Source organism: Ceratotherium simum, chromosome 26 (genome assembly GCF_057802395.1).
Source record: "Ceratotherium simum simum isolate JZ-2026a chromosome 26, ASM5780239v1, whole genome shotgun sequence".
Lineage (NCBI taxonomy): Eukaryota > Metazoa > Chordata > Mammalia > Perissodactyla > Rhinocerotidae > Ceratotherium > Ceratotherium simum.
In genome coordinates this window covers 16,285,805-16,304,762 of record NC_141925.1, presented here as the reverse complement: position 1 = coordinate 16,304,762, position 18,958 = coordinate 16,285,805, and the positions used below count along the sequence as shown (strand labels likewise).

General features: G+C 45.2%; 1 long non-coding RNA gene and 1 pseudogene across 2 annotated transcripts in view; both read right to left on the bottom strand.

The window, feature by feature from the left end:
* Positions 1–2,062: 2,062 nt before the first annotated feature.
* LOC147913576 (thyroid receptor-interacting protein 11 pseudogene) lies at positions 2,063–8,167 on the bottom strand (annotated as a pseudogene).
* Positions 2,063–18,958, bottom strand: part of LOC147913575 (uncharacterized) — a 213,599-nt gene continuing 196,703 nt past the window's right edge. Inside the window, exon 7 of one of the 2 annotated variants that reach the window (XR_015548533.1) lies at positions 2,063–2,460. This is a non-coding gene — a long non-coding RNA (uncharacterized LOC147913575). The remainder of the gene's footprint in view (positions 2,461–18,958) is intronic. The other variant, XR_015548532.1, reaches the window with a different exon arrangement.

The following is an 18,958-nucleotide window of genomic DNA, read 5'->3' as shown; positions in this document are numbered from 1 at the left end:
TTCCCCTCACTCCTTCTGCCTCCTGACCGACCCTGGTGCTGCCCTGTGTGGCCCTCCATGGTGTGCCCTGCCTCCTGCTGCTCGGGATCTGTGAGGTCAGAAAACTTCTCCTTCATGACAGTTATTTCTGGATCTTCTTGTCCTACTGTACCTGATGGAAACAAATCCTGGGTACCCTCAAAACACCTGGGATCTCACTGCATTTAAACATGGCTGAATATTTTGCTATTTTAGACTTGGCTAATATGTTCTGTTCAGAGCTTGTTTCAATATCTTCTCAGCCACTGTTTGCCATCACCTGTGAGGGGACACATTTTTACCTTGTTACCCACAGGTCCCTAAGCCATTCTGCTCTCACACACAGTCTTTGAAGGCAGGACCTTCACTGCATCCACCTTTCCCCAGGAGTACAGGTATGACATGACTTTTATGACATCTTCCTTTGAGGACATTTGTTTCACACACTTGTTAAGGACATACAACTCCAACATCTTTTAGTCCTTTTTTGGTTCCGGAGGCAACATAGTCCTTGTCTACAAATTTTACTTAAGCCCATTTATGCTGTTATTTATAAACTGCCCACCTTCAGTGGGGGCCCCCTCCAACAATAGACTCTAGAATCCACCCATATTAAAATCAACAGACATTCCTGTTAGAGCCCTCAGAGACTCCTTCAGGGAAGAGGCTTCAGCATTCTCCTCTCATGCTTCCCAGAGGCTCTGGACCACAGATGATGTGCACAAGTTGTTTCTGGGTTTCTGATACAAGAAACTCTCCTCCTTGGCCCTGCATTATGCAGTATTAAAGCAGCAATTACTGGCCATGCACTGGGCTCTTCTGGAAATAGAGTCTCTCTAGACCCTGAACCTCCATACCCAGCGCCTATTATCACTTGGGTCATAGAAGCAGCACCACAAGTTCAGGAAGGTTACCAATGCCTCCTTCCTACAGGATGTAACCAAACCTGGGCCCTGTGGCATGTCCTACCTGCCAGTGGGTGTGGCCTCCCCTATCATCAGTCCATTGCCAGATACCACGGTGCTGAAGGATGTCAATCCACCCCCAGTCCCCATGGCTACCTCGGGATTTCCTTGGGATCAACTGAGTGAACATCAATGACAGTTCATACAACTGAGGTTGTCAACGTCCACCTCTCCCTCCTGGTCAAGTGCCAACTTCGCTTCCTAGGGAAGCCCTTCTCATCCTCCCTAAGTCTCAGACATCGCCAAGGTATAAATTGATGTCAAGGCATCAAAAGGTCAATTGTGGTATAATGCCTGAAATGAAGATTCAGTATTAAGTGTGGTTTTGACATATGGTCAAATTGGAGGGCCTCACATGGCCTACCTGCAAGTTCCCCTCCCTCTCTGCTCCCACAGGTAAGGTCCCCTCGCCAAACAACCCCCTTTATCACAAGAATCACGCACAGTTGCTCCCCAGGTAGTGGGCTCCAGTTCCCTGCCAGAGTGTCAAATTATTCAAAGAAGACAATCACACCCTCTTGCAGGAACCAGGGGTTCCCTCCACCCTCTTGTTACTATAAAGTCTGACCCCTACAGCCCTGCATCTTTACTCTCTTCCCAAGAGCACCCCCATGTGACTGCACATAGTGTGTGGTGTCCTGCCCTGGACTCTCTGTTTACCTGACTCATAAATTGCTATTGAGCTCATCTGTTCAGCATGTAGCCATCTCCATCACCTTAGGGTGGGTGGGAATCTCTCCCTCACCATCCGGGTCAAGAGAAGGCAAATGAAACACTTCTGGTGTGCACTTTCTTGAAGCAATTACCCTGCTATTATTAGGCTCACGGGCTTGAAGTTATTTGAGTAAGAATCCATTTGGGGGTGGCAGAAATTTGCATGTGGCCAGAGGGCGGCCTATGTGTGGGTGACGAGCAGGAAGAAAGGCTGCAGAGGCAAGGCCTTGCCTATTCTGCTAAAGTTTGGACTCCAGGCAATGGGGAACCCTGAAATAATTTAAAACATGGAAGTAACGAAACGGAGCACAAACTCAGGTTCGTTTACCAGATACGCAGCAAAGCCAATCACAGTAACAACAGGATTATAGCAAAGAAAGAGGTTTATTATCAAAAGGCAGCCAGACAAGGAGGTGTGAAGAAAATTCAAATCCACCTCCTCAAAGGAAAACAGCTGGGGTTTTTATTGAGGGTTTTGGGTAGGGGAGGGAGTAGGAGGGGTTTGGGGGCTGAAGTTTGAAGAGTCCTCTGCTCAGGCGCAGCTGTCATTCATACTTCTTCATAGGTCACATGTGCAAATCCAGTGGTGTCCTATATGTTGCATGAAATGGATCTTTGGCTGTGATGTCTAAAGTTCACGATTGGTCACTTTAGCTTCTCGATGTATCTGCATGATGTGTCGTCAGGTGGAGGGCAGGAGGCTGTTACCAAGCTGCTCTCTTATCAGCGGTCTTCCTGTTGTTCTGCAAAACAAGCTCAGAAACTTTGGTTACTTTGCTTACTGGGTCAACCTTGTGGGTACCAGGTATCATTTCAGTAACAGTAGGTTTTCACCTTAGTTCCCCCTCCCAGCAGCGTGGAGGATGGATTCAAGGGTGGGCAAGAGTGCAACCAGCAAGATCAGTAAGGCGTCTACTGTGCTAGTCCATGCAGGAGACAGGAAGGGATGGACCAGAGCCGTGGGAACAGAAAAGAAGGGAAGGAATTAAACTCAATTTGGTAGTTGATTGGATATGAAGTGGATGAGACAGAGAGATCAACCATGGCTCTGAGGCCTCTTGCTTGGGTGATAAGATGGAGAGAGTTTTATGAGGTGATAATAGGAACAAAGGAGGAGGAGGAGGATTGTATGGGAAGATACCGGATTCCCTTTCGGATGTGTTGACTTTGAGAAGCCTATGGACATCCTGATGGAGGTGTCCAGCAGACAGTGAGATAAACCAGTGTGGAGCCAGGAGAAGGGTAAGAAGAGACACAGCCATTCAGAAGTCATTAGATCCAGGTGAGAGTCCAATCATGGAAGTGGATGACCTTCTTGGAGACCACAGGGAGAGTGAGAAGATCCTGTTCCCTGAAGACGATGCCTTAGAGAGCATAACCCTTTAAGAAGTGGTCAGAAGAAGAAGCCACAAAGGACACTGAGAAAGAAGGGTCTGGGGTTAGGAAGGGCACCTGGGGAGAGTGGCATCCCAACAAGAAAGAGGGTGGAGAAAATGTTTAAATACTAAACATGTGGATAGAATTCATCAGACACCACTGAGAGTTTAGGTAAATAGAGGGCTAAAGAGTGTGCATTCGAAACTTCCTAGGACATTAGGAACACAAGATTTTGTGAACCTTTCAAGAAGTCAGTGAGAGATGAGATGACGAGTAGAGAGAATTTTTGCAGAAGCTTATCTGTAAAAGGTAGAGAGAGCCGCGGGCGAGCTCCTCTGCTTAGGGAAAGAGACAGGCTGAAGAGAAAGCAGATGGAAAATTAATGGACTGAGGTCTTTGAAGAAGTCTGAATGGATAATTTTCCAGGGTACAATGCAGCAATTCCCCTGGAAATGCAAAGATGGATCCCTTTTCCTGTAGGACAAGGGGGAAAGAGTAGAGATGGATGGAGAGAAATAGAGGGTTGGTTGAATCTAGGAAGGGGTGCGGGAAATGGAGAGTTCTTGACTAGCTGGCCTCTGATCTCTTCAAGAGGGTATAAGGATGATCATGCTTGTGGAAAGGAACGAAGACTTGGAGTGGCTCTTAAGGAAATGGGCAAGGGAGTGGACCACAGACCTTTGATAGGATTTGGGGTAGAAACTGCTTCAATGCCAATCACTAGGCACTAGTTCAATAAATTAAGGTACATGATGGAATTCATTCACATTAAGGTGTAGTGACTTGTTTAAAAAAGTGAGTCAGGGAGTAATATCCTCCCATATATACAAATATACATATATGTCTAAAAGGCCTGAGAGAATCCAGGTTCCCAATAGAGTGGTTTCCTAGGCAACGAAAGAGGAGTAGGGCTGAGCCAGGAAAACTGAACTTTCCTTTTTAAATTTTCATGCATCTTGCCATTTTGCACTGTTCACCTTTCTTCTTATACAAGTAGCGTGCACTCATGTATTTTGTAATTTTTGAGCATTAACACAAGTTACTCTTCCAATTACCCAAGGTTCACCTAAAAACACACCCACTCCTTGTAAAAAGTGGAAGTGCTACAAACATGACTGGAGGTGTCCTTTGACCACAGCCTCCAGTCCCTCCAAGGCCCACTCTCCCAAGAGGTAACCTCTGGTTTAAGTGGGGTGAAGACCTTAAAGAGTACTTTTTTAAAGTATGAACAATATTTATACTAAACTTAAAGTAAAATTGGAAACAAATTTACTACTTTTTCCAGAAGACCACTTTGTGATAAGAAACACACACAAAGTGACCTGGTTTCTCTAAAGGGCTGTCTCGTCTCTGGCATGGGAATCCTCTACCACTTTGAAAGGTCTTTCAGGGCAACTGCCGCACTCTTGGCAGGGGACAGGAGCAAAGGTGTACATGTGGGCACAACATCAGTAACGGCATTTAAAAGAAGATGCCCAGACCCCCCAGGCCCAGGGCCGGGTGGGTCAATAAGAGACACAGCTGTGGAGCAGGCATTCACATCTAATTTTCTGGGTGTGGATCCAAGGGTGGTTTTAAGACGTGCTGGTACATTTTTTGCCAGTTTCTTCCTTCTGGGTGCATCTAGATGCTTCCTATCCTGAGCAGAGAGCTTTTGTGGTGGAAAAGCTACATGACACTCAGTTTCTATAAATTTAACAAAAAGTTCTGAAAAAGAACCATTGAGCTCAGATTGCTGATTTGGGGTAAGAGGTGTGCTGGGGACACTTCTTGATCCAAGCCACCCAGTCATCCACCTGGTAAGGCCGCCTTGCTCTTCCTGGATGAGCCACTCCATTTCTTCCCTTTTCATTCCCAGAGTGCTTCCCATTAATCTCAACACTTCCTGACGTTCACGTTTGGTGTTTGAAAATAGTCCAGGAAGAGCTTTCTCACTAGGAATTTGTCTACTTTTCCTTCCATGCTGCTTACTAAGTTCATCCATTTCTTTTGCACCTCATCCAGCATTTCCTGTTGGACCTCACTTTGCTTTTTAAATTCCCCAATTTGTTCCTCCTTCAGATCCAAGACGGCATTTGCTTTCTCCAGTCGTCCCTGCAATGACATCAGTTTTCCTTCTAGATCGTCTGCCTTTTCCATCCATTCAGCTAGTGCCATCTTCAGGTTGGCTAGTGCTCGAGCATACTGCTTTTCTTGTTCCTGGGAGACAGAAAGCTGTAACGCGGTTTCATCTTTCTGCTTGCTGACCACATTCAATTGTTCCTGCAGTGACTCTACCTGTATCCTGGCTTGATGGCTTGCCTTTTGCGTTGCCTGGGAAGATAAAAGTAGCTTTTCCTCTAGTGTTGTGACTCTCTTTCTTAGTTGAGCCGCTCTGTCTTCTGCAACCAGCACTTCACGGAGATGAGAATCTTCTGACTCTAAAGCCTGGTTATGAGATCTCTCTAGCTCCTGGCTTAAGCGTAATTCATTGTCACGTAAATGGTGAACCTCATTCTGTAGGGCACAGTTTTCCATCTGTTGCTGTTTCAGTGCCAACACGACTTCATCTCTCTCCTGCTGAAACAGAACTGTCTTTTCCTGCATGGACGTAACTGCGTGTAAAAGCTGGTTTAACTCCCCAGCCTGGCCCTGCTCTTGTTCCTTCAGGAGTTGCTCCAAAGCAAGAGCCTTCTTCTTCACTGCAACAGATTTGAACTCTTTCTCTCTCAGCATCATAGAAAGCCGCATATTTGTCTCTTGTAATGCCTGGTTTTCTGTTTCCTTTTCCCTGGACCTTTCTAGTATTTTTTTCATTTTCTTGTTTTACTTTATACAAATCCACTTCAAAATGTAATATTCTCTCCTTCAGGTTTGTTACTGCCTGCCTCAAAAGTTCATTTTCATTCACTTCAGTTGTGTAATTTTCACTCAAAGAAAGTAATTCCTCACTTTTTGCATTGACTAAGAGCTCTTTTTCCTGAAGTAAGTTTTCTAAAACATCCTGTTTCTCCCTGAGCTGCTGGATTTCGGAATCTGTTTCTTCGCATTGTTTTCTTTCTCGTTCGGAGGTGGCAGCAATCGCAGCAGACAGTCTCTGATTCTCCTCCTGGAGGCTTCGAATGGTTGCCTCTTTTTCCTCCATCGATTTCCTTAACTCTTCTATCTCTTCTGGGAGCGCTTTAGAAGACTCACTCACTGCATCAGATCTAGTTGCCTTCAGAGAGTCGGCTGACTCTGAAGTGAGTGATGATGTGGTGGGAGGCTGTGGTGCAGTAAGGTCAAGTGGACCTAAAAGAACATCCTTGGCATCGCACAGCTGCTCTAGGCTGAGCTGCATTCATGCTAATTTCTTTGCCAAATGTGTGACTTGGATTTCATCCTCTTTACAGTTTTGGATCAGGTCAGTAGAGGTCATCCGTATTTGAGACTTATTATCACTGTCCATCAAGACCCGAGCCTGAAGCTGTGGAAGTTCTTTCTGGAGCTGGGCTGACTCTCGCTTCATGTTGTGCACCGCAGTCATCACCTGCTGTGTCCAGTCCTCCATTAGGGAGACCTGCTGCTGTAACGTGTCACGTTCCTGCAGAAGCTCCTCCAACTGATTCACAGTAACCCCTCCAACCTCACCGCCAGTGCCAGATGTCTGCAAGATTGTACATAAAGTCTGACATTTCTGACTCAAGGCATCGATTTCCACGTCTTTCGCTCGAATGATGTGTGAGAGGTTCTGAACAGTTTCTCTAAACATATCCTGACCACTACTTTCAAATCTCGTGGACCATTTTGTATTTTCATCTTGCAGTTTCACGAGGTCTGCTTCTTTGGCAACCAGTATGTCCATCATTTTGTGATACTCTCTTTTTAGGCTGCTGTTTTCCCTCACCTTCTCATTGAAAACAGCTAACATTTGTTCCCTTTCCAAAGCGTAAGCTTGCAATTGCTGCTGAAGGTCCCCAACAGCCTGGATGTAGGGAGCTGAAGCTATTCTAGCGTGAAGACGCTGTATCTCCAACTCTTTTTGCTGGATAATCTGAGTTAGTTGACCAATCTCATCTTTGTATGGCTGATCAATCTGCTCCTTCAAAGGGACAGGCTTTTCAGTTCGAAGTTTCATCTCCCATTCCTGTTCTTTTCTTCCTTTTCCTAATCCTTCAGTTTCAGCTTTACATAAATCATGCTTTTCACTTCCGTTTTGCATACTAAGACTCTGACCTTTTGCCACTTGACAAATCTCCGAATGTTTTGTCTGCATGTGCTGGGTTTTTTCAGGCAAGTGGGTTTTCAGTTGTTTTATCGTGTTTTGCAAATTCTTAATTTCCTCCTCTTTGGCTGAAAAGAGCTGAGTGTGTTTCATATGCATTTGCTCACGCTGGTATTTAAGTTCATCCATTTCCCGTCTCTGCTCTTGTAAAGTTTGAAGGAGCTGTGTCTTCCTCTGGTCTTGTTTTTCACTCATCTTTTGATGATGTTTTACTTCCTCCTCCAGGTGACCTTTTATCACCATCACCTGAGAGACCTCAGATTCTAGTCGTGTCACCCTGTCCAGGGTTTTAGGGTCAACCACAGGTGCAGTTCCAGTCTGTTCTCTCAGTCGTTCCAGGGCTTCTATCAGATGACTGTTTTCTTCTCTCATGGAGGCAAGCTTTGTGTCTTTTTCCTCCACGGTCTGCTGTACAATTTCAGCTTTTCTCAGAGCTTGGGTTCTCAGTCTCTCCTCTGACGCTACAATTGCCTGAACATCCTCCATCTCCGTCCTCCCAGAGTCAGGTGACTCTTCCGCCTTCCCTTCCTCAGCACATCTCCCTTCTCCCTTCCCTTCCTCAGCACATCTTTGGTGAAGTTAGAGATGTGTCCAGTGAGGGAAGCCACACTGCCACCCACTTGCCCCAGGGAATGGCCTAGGCCAGAGCCAAGCCCACCAAACCAGGAGGCCATCGCCGCGGGTCGCAGAGCTGACCTGGTCCGCTCGGCGCAAAGCGTCCAGCCCAGTCGGACAGTCCCGCCTAGTGTCGGGCACCAGCACCTGTGCGAGGCGAAGAGTCCAAACACACCGAGGGTTCCTAGGCAACGGGGCTCCGGGGTGGGGGTGGGGTGGGGGCGCCAACGGCCGGGGTGGGGGAGGGGCTGCCTGGAGCCAGGGGCCTGACCCTGGACCTCACCAATGGGTCTCCAGTCACCCTCCCCACCCACCCTGTCACCCGGGGCCTCCGCTCACCCCGACGACTTCCCACCGCGGGGTCGGGCCCCTTCTCCCGCTGCCCCAGTGACGTCCCCAGTGCCAGCGCCCCTCCTGCCACCTCGCGCCGGCCGCCATGACAGCCGCTCTGGAGGCGGCCGTCCCCACACGGCCTCCCCCGTGCGCATGTCCGCGCTGTGAAGAGAGGACCCGTTGCTCTGATGTCACCAAGTGGAGCACACGGTGCGTATCGTCCTGCAGCTGCTGGTTTTCACTTAAAAAACACTTGAGGTAAAATGTACATGGAACCCGCACCCATCTGAGGAGTTCTCTGTTTGGACAAATGTCTACACCTGCGCATAAACACGACCCTGATGAAGACACTGACGTTTTCCATTATCCAGGCGTTTCCCGGGTCGTCTCCCCACAGCCTCGTCTCCTCCCCGTGCAGCCCTGCAGGGAGAGGGGTCCCCTGGATGAGTTTGGGGGCTTTTGTGATACGGGTGTTACACCGTGGACACGCCATGTGTCTGCCTTCGTCAACACGTGTTTGAATCTAGTCAGGGAAGTGAGTTCCACATCAGTGGAGGAAGCATTGATGAGGAAAGGACACCGGGGTTCTAGTGGCCCGCGAGGCCCGACCCAGCCTGCTCAGCCCCGCGGCTCGTCCTCCTCGGGGGCAGCCTGGCGGGCAGCGCCCCTGGAGGGGACGTGGGAGGGCGGGGCTGCCAGCCTCTTGCCCCACACCCGCCCCATAGCCGCCTCCTACTCATTCTTCAGTCTCCAGTAAAGGTCTCTGCCTCTACGAGGCCTTCCTGATGCTTGAACATAGATTCGATGGCCCTCCTGGGCGCTTTCAGTATTCCACGGAGCGCCTATCTTTCTCTAAAGTCATTGCCTCTTCACTTGTCAGTGTTCTGCATTCCACTAAATGCCTTGAGGATCCTTGCTCTGTCTTTCTGCTTTGGTTGCCAGGGTCCTCTGAGGTTCCTATCACATAGTAGATGCGCAATAAATATTTTAATCTATTTCAAATCTAGTTCCAACTACATCGCCCTGGTGGTGTGGGCCCAAGTATGGGAAGACGAGAACTGGGTAGAGTAAATGGTGATTCCTACCAGGACTGTAATTCAGGCCCTGCCCTTTGACTCTGTTTGAAAACCTTTATTGCTCGAGGCCAGTGGAAGCTGCCGCTATTACAGAGCTACTAGGGGTGTAGCAATTATGCATCCAAAGTCAAAACTGTGTTACTGGGGAACTTGTTGCCTCTTCCCGTTGATTTCCTAGATATATCGTATTTTTTCCACTTGAGTTATTTAAAGGACTAGGGAGGCAAAATCGAGGCGGGAGAGAGCCTAAAGTTGTTTTTGTGCAGAATCAGATAGTTTGTGGGCATCAGAATCAGAATTCTGAGTGGATTTGGGTCAAAATGAAGGCTAGAAAGCCAAGAAGATCCCCCCTTTTCCCCCTGCTAATGAATGATGTTACATGTGTGAATGGCAGGCCCATGTGTGTGCTATCAATTCATAGAGTTCTAGGTGGGGTCCTGCAGTGAGGTATTCTCTTCCCAGAATGAGGACCTTGTGCGTAACCCTACTGTGAGGTTCCATGGGACAGACATGTGGGAGAATTGACAATGGCTGGGAGGAGTGAGTGCCAATATGGGCCCAGTATGTGGCCCAACCTTTGGAATTTTGGAGAAAAGTCTGAAATGTGAATTTTAACGAAAATTCAATGGCATTTCATGCCAATTAAACAACCCCTGAGACACAGCCTGGAAGTAAACACAATATATCTGTGGCTAGATTTGGCCTGTGAGCCACCAGTTGGCACTTGCTTGTCAAGATGGATCTGGAGGTTAGGATCCTGTTACTCTTTTTTTTTTCCTCTACCTTCCCCTCATATTACTACATTCTCAGTTCTTTGGATTTGTTGAAGAGCTCATCCTTTCCTTTACAGAATCTTTACAGATCTGATAGTAATCACCATCAACATTTCTATAGTGGTTTAGTTTACCAAGTGCTGTACCAAACCACCCAGCTTGGTTCTCACCTCCTGGCAATGATCATTTCTATTTTACAAAGAAGGAAACATGGCTTGCCCAGTTCACACAACTACTAAGTACCCGAGCCAGCACTTGGGTCCAGGGCTTCGGACTCTGGATCCCATGTGCATCCAGCTACAGAGACGGGGCTGTCTTTTCTCCAGGGAAGGATACTGTTTAGTAAACGTCTTTGGTGCTTATTAAGCTGCTGGGCTAGGTGCTTTGCACGAATTCTCTCACCGCATTCTCACAGCGACCCTAAGAGGTGATGGTAGTTATTCCTTATGATGTGGAAGCCAGAACTCAGAGTGGTCATCAAGCTAGTAAATGGCGGAGCTGTGGATTCAAACCCTGGTTTCTGATTTCAAAGCAGCTGTAAATCCATACTTCATGGGGGCACCTCCTATACAAGAAACCCTATGTTTGAGTTATGAGTGATGTTTTCATCAAATCTTGGATGCAAAGAGTTGGATGTTGCTCTAGTCCAGCGGCTCTGACCAGAGATGGTTTTGACCCCCAGGGCACACTTGTCAATGTCTGGAGACGTTTTTGACTGTCATGATGTGGTTGGGGTGGTGGGTACTACTGGCTTCTAGTAGATAGACGCCAGGGATGCTGCTGAACATCCTAGAATGCACAGGACAGCCTCACAGCACAGAAGCATCTGGTCCCAAATGTCAAGAGTGCTGAGGTTGAGAAACCCTGGTCTAGTCCTTCCAGGTTCTGGGTAGGTGAATTACCAAAACCAGAGATCCACACTGTTTGCCTGCAGGGCATGGATGTGTTCTGTTTGGCCTATTCAGTATCTATGTATGTATTTATTTAATTTTAATATTTTTAAAATCATTAACCTGTATTTAAAAATTAGAAGTTTTCACATGAATACCTGGATTTCAAGCTTCTAAAATGTTGTAGCCTGGCAATAACTGGCATTGCTTCCGGGTACACGTAGAAGTGGCTGAGCAGCAGCTGTCCCATCTGGGTGGGGCATCAGCCGTCCAGTGCCCCCTAGTCCCTACCCGGCTTGTCTTACTCTTACCTTCCTTGCTGACCCCTCCCTGATCACAGAAGTCTAACGACCGTCTCCAGGAGTGGAAGTCTCACTACCTCACGAGACAGCCCATTCCAATAGGGGCAGCTGTGCCTCGTCTCTCTCCCATGAGACAGCCCTTCCTCTATTTGACGTCACAAACCATCTCCTTACTTTCTCAGCAGTGACATTCTCCATCCCTCACCTACTCTGCTGTTTCCTTTTCCTCACACTCATTTCCTCCGCCTTTTCTAGGACCAGCTCTGAACAGGATTTCTGAGAAAGGGCAGGTAGCTGTGCTTTGCTTCAATCTGAGTGGATTCCATCCCGCCTCTGCATAGAGCAGGGATGGAAAGAAATCTGCCATCTTTTAGCTTCTTCTGATCTGATCTTCTGTGGCTTTTTTATGTACTTGACATATTGTGATGTCCTGGAATATCAAACAGGGTATTTATAGGTGAGTGAAAATGAACCCTAAAAGGAAGTGGTCATATAGCGTCCTTTCTATATGTGAAGGCAGCGTGTGATTCTAACCTGGAATTACCTTTGTGGCTGCAGTTCCCAGTGTGGACATCGCAGACCCTTCAGGGATTGGACATTCAGGCACAGATGTCTAGAATGAGTATGTGCACCTCACACTCTTGTCAGACTACAGATGTTTTGCATATATCATTCTATTTCTGTTTCTCACATGTCGGTAGATGCCATAGCAATTAATCAACTACAAATTCATTTAAAAATATTACACTCCTATCTGCTTTGTGTGTGTGTGTGTGTAGCACAGCCACACAGTCCCTTATCCAAAACTATTCGGGTCAGATGAGTTTCAGAATTCAGAATTTTTCAGAGTTTTGAAAAATTTTAACTGTTATTTTATAATATCTCCAGCAGGGTCTGGGTAGCAGCCCTTAATCACACATGTTAGTATTTCTATAGCAAATTATATGACTGTATTTCACACCAAATGGAATAAATAAAGATTCTAAATAGCCTCATGTTAGTTCAGATCCATTTCTGTTGCCTGATGAGTTACCAAAAAAAGTTGTCTTTTAGATTTGAAAAGGGTGGATAAGGGATTATGGACCTGTCTTACATTTAGAAATGTTCCTATAGAGAGAGCCTGTGAAATTTTTGTACTTTCAATCATGTTTCCCATACTCCGAAAAGTTGGAAATCACAACTATATTCCGTAGCAGGGGTCACAGGTGCTCAAGTGCCGGGAGAGGTAAAATTAAGAGGTGAAGTGGGAGATTGGTTATAAGACAACAGGGAGTGCTGAGGAGTGTGGTGAACCAGTGAGTCCCTGTCCATTAAAGGGGAAAGTGGCTCTCAGCGCTAGCCACTTGTTGCCATGGAGAATGTGGGTACAGTGTAGCCACATCTTCCCATTTTTAATGATACTCCAGAATGCTGATTTCTGTGTGAAGTTCTTGTCATTTAAATGATGTCAGCTAAAAGGAAAAAAATCCACTGTGTAGGCCAAGGAAAAGCCATCTGCAAGCTTGATCTGGCCTTGGGCTGCCTGCTTTGACCTCTGCTTTAGAGACTAATTCTTATGGTATGAAAAGCTGGACAGTAGTGCTTTGGTAATGAACTACTTCTTGAGATGGGGACGGGACATTTGTTTTATCATGATTCATCGTACTTTACAAATATATGTTTTTGAGTGTAAAATATTTCGTAATAAAAAGAAAACATAAAAATAGACATTTTATTTTAGAATTACCTTATTTTCTAGCCAGTGGGAAGTTTTCTTTTTCATCTGTGAATTTGAAACTTTCAAGTTAGTTATCTTAGAAAAGGGAATGAAAGTCTCAAGTTAAAATAGGAGCCTCTTTTTACAAAGTTTGACTTCAGGCAAGTTAGACTCTAATGTCCCTCCCTTTCCAGGGCCCTCGTGACTGGAAGTGACGTTGCGTATCCACGCTTGCATTAGACAGGGAAGCGGCCTTGGTCTCGTCTCTTCTGAGACCACACCGCTAGGTGATCTCAGTCCCATGACACCACCTCGTGGCTGATGACTCCCCATTTCATGCCTCCAGCCCTGGCATCTCTTCATCCCTACGTTGACCTCTGTCTTGAATGTCTCCTGTAAATGTCCTGCCAGTACTGACTCATGAACTTCATTCTCAAATTGGCCTCCTTCCCCTGTATTCTCTAGTCTATAGGTCGGCCGACTTGGGCCCACTGCGTGTTCTGTGAAAAAAGTTTTTTGGTGCCCAGCCCCGCACTGCAGCAGCAGAATGGAGTAGTGGTAACAGTGACCATGTGGCCGCAGAGCCTATGCTATGTACTGTCTGGCCCTTACTGAAGGAGTTGCCCACACCTGCCCTAGTGCACTGAATGCCACCACACCTACTGGGTCACCTGTCACCCCTCTCTCTCCTCCATGTTCTTTATATCCACACTCTCACTAGGATCTGGCAATTCTGCCTCCTTAATATCTTTTGATTTGGTGTCTGCCTCTTGATGGCCATTCCTCCAGTTACCTTAGTTCGAGCTCTCATTTCTGTTCACCTGGACTCCCTATTGTCTTCCAAGTGGCTCTGCTGGTTTGAGCTGGCTTATCCCTTTTGAGGGACACGTAGGCCTCCACTTTGGTGGAGGTGACATAGCCAGTCACCATTTCAATGATTATAGCCATTCTTGTCTAAATTATCTTTTTCTGATGAATTCTCTGCAGTTTAGAATCACTACATTTGTAGGAAATTAATCTTCATGTAGTCATAGCATTGCCAAATTGCCTACTGAAATGATAGCGCTGTCATTTAGTGTACCGTGCAGAAGTAACGTTGCACTGCAATGCATGTCATCGTGTACAACATGATGGATGTCATGTTTCACCATCACCACAGTAGCACTGGATATTGTCTTTTATAAAATTTGCTACCTATTTGAATTTTTTTCCACCAAGGTTGAAATGCACGTGTCCCTATATTTCTATTTCCTTATGCTAGTTTTCTGTATGTGTATTTGTTTATTTAATGCCATGGAATTAACATTCAGTTGTCAATCTCATTGTTCAATTACCAATTCAGTTCAACAAATATCTACTGAGAACTTGTCAAACACTAGGGGCTGGGCTTAAAAATTTACCCAGTTCCTAGGAACTTGAGTGGGGAGACAGACATACAAACAGATAATTTGAATATAGCCAGTTGTACCAATTCTAGTAGAACTTACCTGTTAGTAAGAAAATATTAATACCATATCTTGATTTATTCATGTATTTTTCTTCTTTTTTTTGCTGTGGAAGATTCGCCCTGAGCTAACATCTGTGCCAATCTTCCTCTGTTTTTTGCACAGGGTTCGCCACCACAGCATGGCTGACGAGTGGTGTAGGTCTGTGCCCAGGATCCAAAGCTGCAAACTCGGGCCGCCAAAGCAGAACACACCGAACTAAGCCACTACGCCATGGGGCTGGCCCCTTATTCACGTATTTTACAATAAATAAGGAACATTCTTGTTCTCAGATACTTCACTTAATGAGTGCACTGTTGGACTCTTGAGAGAGCACATTCATGACTAGGTGCGGGTTTAATACGGGTTTCAGAAGAAAAAGGAGATTGTGTTGAAAATCTAACCCTGTGAATTATAGAAGAAAGTGCTTTTGAGTGAGTAGAGCCTATTTGTAGCCAATGAGAGGAAACCAATATCCAGTTCATCTCAGCCCTCCAGGTTGTCAGACTTATTTCCCGTGTCTTGATCTTTCATGTTAATTACAGCTTATTGATTATGTGCATAGGCTGCTTCTTTTGATTAGTCCTAAGATGTTTCCCTCTTCCTCTCCTTTCCCACAGTTCTTTCTAGGTGTCTTGCTTCTCAGAGAGACCTTGGTCTAGTCTTTGGTAGTCAACTTGCTCCCTCCTTTAGTATTTCATTAGCATTTCTTCTGTAGATTCTCAGGGTTCTTCCATGTGGCTTAGCCACATCTATGCCTCCTAAAGAGTTTAAACCATAAATCCTAGACTAGTAAATAGGCATCAAATGAATACAAGTATTTAAATGAATAACTGTTCAGAACGGCACAGAAATTCTCCTAAGGGCCTACCAGCTACCTGTCACCTGTCAGTGTGCACACTTATAAATCAGCCAGCTTGGATTTCTCGTGGTCATTGGATACTTGCAGATGTGTGGGCTGGAGTGGTCACTTGAACCCACACCCAGCTGTACCTGGGGGAAATTCACCAGAGTATTTCTACTTTGCTAGATTTGGTGAGTGCTTGATAGAGGGAGCTTGGGCACAGGCACAGGGTCTCTGAGATGTGCTTGGCATTCAGGGAAGGCTTCTCTGACATGTGACACTTGAGCAATCTTGATAACAGGCAGGTAGAGATGCTGGGTGATAGAGAATTCCAAGAGGGAAGAAAAATTCTTAGGGGAGACCTAATACACCAAAAATTTTATCCTTTAACTTAATATTTTTTGTCTATGAATTGGAAAAAGACAATATCTGATTCTTAGCAGCAGAAAAACTCTCTCCAGCTCTTATTTCAAATTAATTAGGTAGTGAATGGCTGTATGTAGATCCACATGTTTTCAAGTCCAGAGTGACTGTGGTATTTAAATTTACAAGCCCTGGTTGCATTTCCAGCCGATAGAAGGAGTCAGTTGGTTCTTCAAAGCTTTAAAACACTTTAAAAGCAGCACACTCTACTCTCTTTGCCTAACATAAAGTGATGGCCATCTTTCCTCAAAAGAGAAAATTTGGGGGACATCAGCATCAGGGCAGAGTGAGCTTTCCCGTAAACTCTTCCCCCAATAAGATACAACAAAAGGAACAGTCACAGACCAACAACGGAATCCTAGACAGTGAAAAGCAAGGTCAGAAAGATCCACTGAGAGTGGAATGTGCTGGGCCCCTGGAGGAAGTGGAGAGGTAAGGAGAACTCCTCTCCCTCCCCATCAGATCAGCGATTCCAGTCCCTGCGACTTCCAGAGTGGGGGGAGGGGTGGCCCTCTGCGGGGAAACCGTAGCTCTTTGGGCTCTCTCAGCCAGTGAGAAACTCCCACACATAGGGCTCAGAACTGCTACGGGGTACCATCAACATCTGAGCACCCCAGGAGTGTGGATAATGAGGGGCGAACGAGAAGCCCCCCACGCCAAGGACCCAGCGAGCAAAAGACAGACCACCGCACCACCCCCCGCAAGCCGAACACTGCAGCTCAGCCTACCAGACCAGACCAAGCGGGCGGCAGATCGCAGTAAACAGCTGAGGCAGAGGGCAGGGGGCTCAGATTACACAGCCCTTTACCCCCACACAGTGGCGGCGGGTGGAAATTGAAACCAGATATTTCCAGGATGAGGAAAAACAAAGCCAACACAGGAACCACAATGCAAAGGTACATGAAATCACCAGACCAGAAGGAAAATGCCAAGCACCCAGAAACCAACCCTGAAGACACAGAAATCCATAACCTAAATGACAGAGATTTCAAAATAGCTATCATAAAAAAAGTCAACGAAATACGAGACAACACAAACAATTCAATGAGATTAGGAGTTTCTTCACAAAAGAGATTGAAATCATAAAGAAAAACCAATCAGTACTGATGAACATGAAGAACACAATGGAGGAGATAAAGGAGAATCTGGAATCTTTAAAGAACAGAGCTGACAACATGGAGGAAAGAATTAGCATTATAGAGGGTAGGAATACGGATATGCTCCAGATGGAAGAGGAGAGAGAACTAAGACTAAAAAGAAATGAAGAAAGTCTCCAATAAATATCTGACTCTATTAGGAAATGTAACATAAGAATTATAGGTATTCCAGAGAGAGAAGAGAAGAAAAGAGGAACAGAGAGCCTATTCAAGGAAATAATAGCTGAGAACTTCCCAAATCTGGGGAAGGAGCAGGAAATACCAGTAAGCGAAGCCAATAGATCACCTAAATAGGTCAACAGGCAAAGGCCCACTCCATGACATGTAGTGGTAAGGCTGGCCAAAGTCAATGACAAAGAAACAATATTGAGGGGAGCTAGACGAAAACAAAAAATAATGTAGAAAGGAACTCCCATCAGGCTCTCAGTGGATTTCTCAACAGAAACTTTACAGGCTAGGGGAGACTGGAATGATATATTCAAAACACTGAAAGACAAAAACTTTCAGCCAAGAATACTCTATCCAGCAAAAATATCCTTCAAATATGATGGAGAAATAGTAACTTTTGCCGATAAACAAATCCAAGGGAGTTCATGGCCACGAGACCCCCCACTACAAGAAATATTCAAGAAGGCCATCAGGCCTGGACAAAAGAAGAAGAAAGGAGTACAAAGCTTGGAGCAAGGAGAAAAGTAGGTAGACAAACTCAGAAAAATAGTAGATCTTTACCAGAATAGGTTAGCCACCACTCAAATACCAAAATCAAAGATCAAAGGAAGGAATTCACCAAAAATAAATTTAACCTCATCACTGTAAACACACACCCACAACACAAGATAGAATAAGGTATAACAAGAACGACTTAGAAGGGGAAGAGGATAATGTTTGAATTGACTTAGTATAAGGAAATAGGAGGCCATCAGATAATGGACTATCTCATACACAAGATTTTTTATACAAACTTCAAGGTAACCACCAAACAAATAATCAAAACAAAATCACATATGATAAGCAAGAGAAAACTAGAAGTCTCATAAGACAGAACAACCAAACTGAATTTGCATTCTGAAACAAATGGGACAAGAAACAAAGGAAATGCAAAAGAACCGGAAAATAAGTGACAAAACAGCAACATTAAGCCCTCATATATCAATAATTACCCTAAATGTGAATGGATTGAACTCTCCAATCAAAAGATACAGAGTGGCAGGATGGATTAAAAAGCAAGAGCCAACAATATGCTGCCTCCAGGAAACACATCTCAGCTCCAAAGACAAGCACAGTCTCAGAGTGAAAGGATGGAAGACAATACTCCAAGCTAATGGCAAACAAAAGAAAGCAGGTGTTGCCATACTCATATCAGACAAAGTAGATTTCAAGATAAAACAGGTTAAGCGAGAAAAAGAAGGGAAATATATAATGATAAAAGGGACACTCCAGCAAGAAGACATATCACTTATAAATATATATGCACCCAACATAGGAGCACCAATGTACATAAAGCAGCTATTAACAAACCTAAAAGGAGACATTAACAACAGCACAATAATAGTAAGGGATCTTAACACCCCACTTACATCAATGGATAGATCATCCAGACAAAAAGTCAATAAAGAAATAGTGGACTTAAATGAAAAACTGGATGAGATGGACCTAGTAGACATATACAGAGCACTCCTTCCAAAAACAGCTGACTACACATTCTTCTCAAGTGCACATGGAACATTCTCAAGGATAGACCATATGTTGGGAAACAAAGCAAGCCTCAATAAATTTAGGAAGATTGAAATCATAACAAGCATCTTTTCAGACCATAAGGCTATGAAACTGGAAATCAATCATGAAAAAAAAGAAACTGGGAAAGTGACAAAAATGTGGAGATTAAACAACATGCTACTGAATAACCAATGGATCATTGATGAAATTAAAGGAAAAATCAAAAAGTATCTGGAAACAAACGAAAATGATAACATGCCATACCAAACCATATGGGATGCAGCAAAAGCGGTCCTGAGAGGGAAACTCATAGCGATACAAGCCCACCTTAA